The sequence below is a fragment of the Rhipicephalus microplus genome, chromosome X (assembly GCF_043290135.1).
Source record: "Rhipicephalus microplus isolate Deutch F79 chromosome X, USDA_Rmic, whole genome shotgun sequence".
NCBI classification, from domain to species: Eukaryota; Metazoa; Arthropoda; class Arachnida; order Ixodida; family Ixodidae; genus Rhipicephalus; species Rhipicephalus microplus.
Window position 1 is genome coordinate 285,711,618 of NC_134710.1, and position 6,595 is coordinate 285,718,212.

The window sequence follows — 6,595 nt, forward strand, 5'->3', positions numbered from 1 at the left end:
GAATCCCGGCTTCTGCAGCTGCATTTTCGATGGAGGCGGAAATGCTGTAGGCCTATGTGCTCAGAATTTGGTGCACGTTAAAGAACCCCAGGTGGTCTAAATTTGCGGAGCTCTCCACTATGGCGTCTCTCATATTCATATAGTGATTTTGGGATGGTAAACCCTACATATCAATCAATTATGCAAACTCATATCGATCCCTCGATCATCCAAACCACGTATCACAGTTTTAAACCACAACGAAATCATCATGCTGCCCATGTATGCCAGATCCATTAGTCATGTCACGCAAAGGCACAAGCAGTGCCAGTTTGTTTATTGCAATTGGGGCCTCCATAAGACAGCAGTAACGTATATGTTGCTACGTGTATTAACACACACGTTTTCGGTACAAGTTCATATACTATGTATACTTACACTTACAGCAAATGCGGTCAAGATGGCGTCTGTCTGTCATTCTCTGAACCATGCCTTCTTCCTTCACCAATAACGTCAGGAAGTTAAAGTAAGTGCTTGTAATGAAAGTGCCTTCAGTCGCATTAACAAACCCTCAGCATTTCGTGACGTAAGTAAGTGTACGAGTGAAGCACTACAGTTTTCAACAATGCTGCCCCTTATATAAACTGCGGCAAACATTGCTTTTTAGGAGGGCCAAATTATAATCACTATAGAGTTTTCAAAGGAGTAGTGAAATACATTTTGTACGGAGAAGCACAAGCACGCAGGTGTGTGAACTATATCTAGTGGGAGCTAGCATATATAGGCTTAAAGTTAGGTGCCCGTGACCAAATTCATACGGTCTTGGCAACTGTACGGAGTACGTCACACTATTTTGTTTATTTTTTCTCGACTACATATATCCATGTTAAACAAGTGTGAGAGCTCTAAATTTCGGGCGAAATTTCCAATGAGCATACAAAAGCAGTTTCTGCAGCATACTGAGAAAGATCCTATTAGCAACGTGCACCTTTCTACTTTTGTAGTTTGTTGTGCGTTTGAATTTCAGAAAGAAGTCCCGGCTATTATTTTCTTAAAGCATGAAAAAAATGCTCGATGTAATCGCTTGAGTTCTGTAATCGAAGTATATATCCTCAAACGTGTTCTTGTTCTGCTACGTAAATTACTTATGTTTAACTGATTAAAAAGCTAATGGTGACCGATTCTGTCTTTAAGTAGATTATTTAAAAATAGGTGTAAACAATTCTAGGTATATCCCCGCCACGGTGGTCTAGTGGCTAAGGTACTCGGCTGCTAACCCGCAGATCGCGGGATCAAATCCCACCTGCGGCGGCTGCATTTCCGATGGAAGCGGAAATGTTATAGGCACGTGTGCTCAGATTTGGGTGCAGGTTAAAGAACCCCAGGTGGTCCAAATTTCCGAAGTCCTCCACTATGGCGTCTATCATAATCATATGGTTGTTTTGGGACATTAAACCCTACATATCATCATTGTGATTTACCTTAAAAACGAAAACATCACCAGAGTAAATGAAAAAGGCATTTATTAGTAATTTTTTCACCAAATGTTGAAAATAAGGCCTCATCAAATGGCTGATTGGGTACGATGGCAGTCATTTACACTTACATAATCGTGGACCTCGAATCTTGCGCATAGCTGCTGCTCTCTCCTTCGCTCTTTTCACCTCGTTATTCCGTTTCCCATATTCATGATGGCAAATTGGACGCCTGTGCTTTTTGTCGTTTTTATCGTTGAACAACTGAAGAACATGGGATGCTAATTTCAGTGGTACAATGATTCAACGGGACTTCGAGTTGACACATATTCTGGGCCCGTGGCAAAGCAGCTGCTCCAGTGCGTTACACGCTTCAAAAGCGCTGCTGACTTTCTGGCGCGCCAAAAGCCTGAATGAAACTTTCTGAATAATGCAGTCTACATCTGTGGCTGTAGGCGTTTGAGAAAGAACAGCGTGAGACCATGCTCCGTGGTCTCGAGATTACTATTTGTCTATATCTTTCTGACTCTTTTTCTTTTCTCTCTACCTCTTATATTTTTCACTATTTCCCCTTTCCCCCAAACAACGTGTAGGGCAGCCAACTGAGCCAGCTTGTTTAGTCTCCCTACCTTTCTTCTTCATTTTTGCCTCTCTATAATATAAAAGTTTCAAGAAATAGAAATGGTGTTTGAAATTTTTCTCAATTTTCGCAACGCCTTTGACCTTATTAGTCGCAATGTTTTGCTTAAACTCTATGGTATTCGAGGTGTAGCTCATTTCCTTTTCACGTCCTACCTTCAACACAAATCCCGCTTCTCACAAAACAGAAGCTTGCCAAGCAACTCTCCTAAAAGGCAGCAACTGCAACGGAAACCATGAGACCTCATCCAAAGACTGCCCAGTACTCAAGAAGGAGAGGAGCATTCTGAGACAAATGGTGAAAGAGGGATCCTCGCGAAAGGAAGCGGTAACGGTTGTTGAACGATAGCGTTCCTGTCGACCGCGGTGCTCGAAGAAAAGAAAAAAAGCAGTCCTGTGCCGAATGCGCCTAAACGTACGCCGTTACCGCCACCACCACAGCGACCTCCCCCGCCTCCACCACTAGATGAGGTGCGTCCAGAGGTGCCGAAAAACACTTTGGCGCAAAAGAGAACATCTGACTCTGACTGGCCCACTTTACCGCGGGTACACGCGCCTACGCAACAACAGCATTGACAGTCCACAATGGCTACGCCCTAGCAGGCATGCACTCTATCCGCCCAAGAGGTACAAGTTTTTTCTGCATTGAGGTCGCTCATGAGTGTTATCCGCACTCCCTTGGCTAGTCTACAGGTCCCTGTCGCTAAATGCTCGCTGCAAGTCTTCGACACACTAGAACCAATATTTGTCGGCCTTCAGTAACAAGATGGTGCACCATAGACCACATCAGCCTTTACGAGAAAAAGTAAAGCGTGCTTTCGTAATTCAGTGGAATGCCAGTGGTGTAAAGTCAAGAATGCCTGAGTTTAGACAGTTCCTTTTCGATAATAAGTTTCCCATCATCGTTATTTGTGAACCGCATTTTTCAAAAATACCTCGACTGCCGGGCTATGGATCATTCGTTTCATCATCGTGCATTGAGCGAAGCCAAGTAGCTGTGTACATCCGTAACAAACTCACTTATGTTCGCTAAAGAGTATAGTCACACAATGAAAATCACTACGTATGTCTATATGTTAAAGAGAAGAAGTTGTCGTTTACGCTGATATGCGCATATATAGCACCGTCACGTCGACTTTATCAACAGATATTAAATGATATATTTGTAACGACTCCAGCACCTTGAATATTGATCGGTGACTTCAACGCTCATCCTCACTGTGGGGAAGCATTCAGACAAATCGAAAAGGCACGAACACAGTTGATCTCGCATCAGAGCACGGGTATGAGGTGCTGAACGACGGCAGCCCTACTTATCTTCGAGGAGTCACTAATAGCAGTAGCCTAGACTTGGCATTAGTGTAAAATAGTATTGTCACGAAAGTCCAATGGTTCACAGATATTGAATCCTACGGCAGTAACCCACGTACGTGGCAGTCCGAGGTATGGACGATTCTCCTTCCCCAGGACACTCAAGACTTATTGACTGGGAAGATTATCTTATCAATGGAGAGCAGATGCATGCACGAAACACCGGAATCCATCAAAGTAGTGATTAGTTGTGCGATGGAGACTTCCACGAAGATATGTTCGACAGAATCGAGACGTTCCGCACTCGTAAAGAGTTGAAGCAATTACGAGCTGTCCGCCGGCATGCCGGAAAACGATACAGAAGCACGAAATCTATCTATCTATGACCTCAGAGAATCCACACACATTCAGAAGAAACTACAGCATCGAATGCACAAACTCTAAGAACAACAATGGAAGAGTTTTTGTGACTCGCTAGACCCTCGAAACAAGTTGTCTCCCGTATGGAGGACTCTTCGAGGTATTCACTCACAACCGCAACAGTGTCCTCCCTTCGCTGCTCTGGCGCTACATTAATGTCGCTGACAGCTTGATGTTTCTGGTGAATTTTGTACAAAGATCATCAGAGAAATCTTTATACCGACCGATCTATTGCCACAGGACGTTACAGTCACACAATATCAGCAAATGGAGGTTGCATTCACTATGGAAGAACCTCATGCAGCATTGAACACATGCAGGCGCTCATCGTCCCCAGGTCCGGATGGAGTGACCTATGCTGCCCTAGGTCACCTAGGCCCGAACGCACAACGCTGCCTCCTGGACATTTTCAATAAGTATTGCTCAATATAATGATGCCTGATAAGTGGAATTGCACTCGCCTGGTGCCTTTGTTGAAGCCCGGAAAGTCTTCATTGGATCTGGCATCATACCGGCATTTAGCACTAAGCTGCATCGGCAAGGTTATGGAGAGGATGCTGCTTACACGCAGGGAATGATACCTGGAACATTATACCATTTATCCTAATGGTATGGCTGGCTTTCGACGAGGTTGGTCTTCAATCGATAGCGTCATTGACTTAGCGACCTCTGTTCACCAACAAAAAGCTAAGAAAAGGCTGTCGGTAGCTTTGTTCTTAGACGTGAAAGGTGCCTATGACAACGCGACCCATGAGGCTGTTCTCAATGCCCTCGAAGCAACTGAACTTGGAGGTCGTGTTTTTCGATGGGTAAAAAGCTACTTCACAATGAAATCCATGTTATGTCGAACTGAAGATGGGTCTAAGAATAAGCATTTCACAAGTCGTGGGGTGCCAGAAGGCGGTATTTTGAGTGCGACTCTTTTCAACCTGGTTCTGGTGAAGCTCACCCAAATGCTGCGACAGACGGCTTATATATCTCTCTACGCTGATGACATCTGCATTTGGGCGTCCCGCGTGACACAGCCTCAACTGCGCGCAAGGATACAGAAGACGACAACGATGACATCGGCATACTTCACCCGAGGTTTCACTGTCGCCACAAAAAAAATGCGTAGCAGTGGCGTTTACACGTAAACCGATGTCTTTCTACCTGTTGTGCATCGATGGCAGATCAATTGCATATTAGAGTAGTCATAGATTCTCAGGTGTCGTCGTAGATCGTGACCTCACACCTGGAGGTCACATTTCGCATACCTAAAGGAAACGCTCATTGACATTCAGAATGTATTCACGCTCGTTGCTGGAAAATCATGGGGCCTATCCATGCACTCCATGCTGCAGCTTTATTAGCCCCCTTTCTCGAACTTCTCCGGTACATCCTTACTACCCGATCAGACACGTGCAAAACTGACATCCGTGCACTACAGAGCATACAAGGCCAAGGAATTCGGACATATCTTGGCCTTCCAAGATGCTCATCGACACTTGCAACTATCTTATCGCACAAGAACAGCCGGTCACAACGCATACCATTTTCGAGACGCTGAGAGCGCACATATGACATTTATCACGGCTTCCGTTACATCGTTTAGCGTATTTGACAGCGCGGAGGCTCCTTTCTTTGTTCAGCGTTATTGTGACGAAACATCAGGACATGTTACCGCCGGCCTTCAAACTTGCGATGCGCCCAGAAGCTGCGTTATGGAGTCTCCGTCAACCTGACGTGCACTTGTCGGTTCCTGGAATCTTTAAGAAGGCACGCATGTCACTGCTATCTCTGAAACAATTGACATTGCGTCTGTTGGACGAAAGGTACTTTGAGCGCATACACATTCGCACCAATGGCTCCACTAATTCCAACAGCTCCGCAGGAGTAGTGGTTGTTCCATGTGGGAATGTGTTGCTTCAATACAATACAGTAGTAGAACTCACAGCGCTTCAAGGTGCAGTCAAGTACAGTTTTCGGCAGCAACCTAATTAATGGACCATCTTTTGCGACTCGAGGTCAGCCTAACAGACACTACGGTTCGTTTTGCAGCACGGATTACAGGAACAATCAGTATATCCGATAAGGCACTACTACCACGAAGCGCTCGTCTAAGGCCACGATATTTATTTCAACAGTTGCTGAGTCATTGCGGAATTGTCTGCAATGACCGCGCGGATGAAACTCCTTGATCGGCTCATGAAAAGACCTGCGTACACCCATACCACTTTGAAATGAGGCGCTGCAAGGCGACTACAATCAGTTGCTTGCCGTATAACTTTCCTACAATGAAATACGCCGGGTTTCTCTAACAGCGCTTGTATTCGATCGACCCAAACTTGCAACTTCGTTTGCCATCTGACTCCCACGATGCGCTGGAACTTTTCTGTGTCGCATGAGGTTGGGCGTGGCATTTACGAATGCGTATTCTCGTCTCCTTGGAATGGTGAGCAGTTCGACATGCAACATCTGCGCCTGCGAGGAGACGCTTTAGCATATTTTATGGCACTGCCCAGCATACCACTATGAACGACGTATTATGGAAGCCAAGCTCTGTCAGCTAGGTTCACGGCCGCTTTCAGTAAAGAAGATCCTGGTACTTTGGCTAATGGTATCACTTACGCGCAAATCCACGAAAGCTCTCATGTACTTCTTGAAGAAAACCAGACTTCACGAGCGCTTGTGAAAGAACAGCGTGAGACCGTACTGCGTAGTCTCGAGATGACTATTTATTCACATCTTTCTTAATTTTTCTCTGTTCTCTATACCCGATTTCTTTTTTT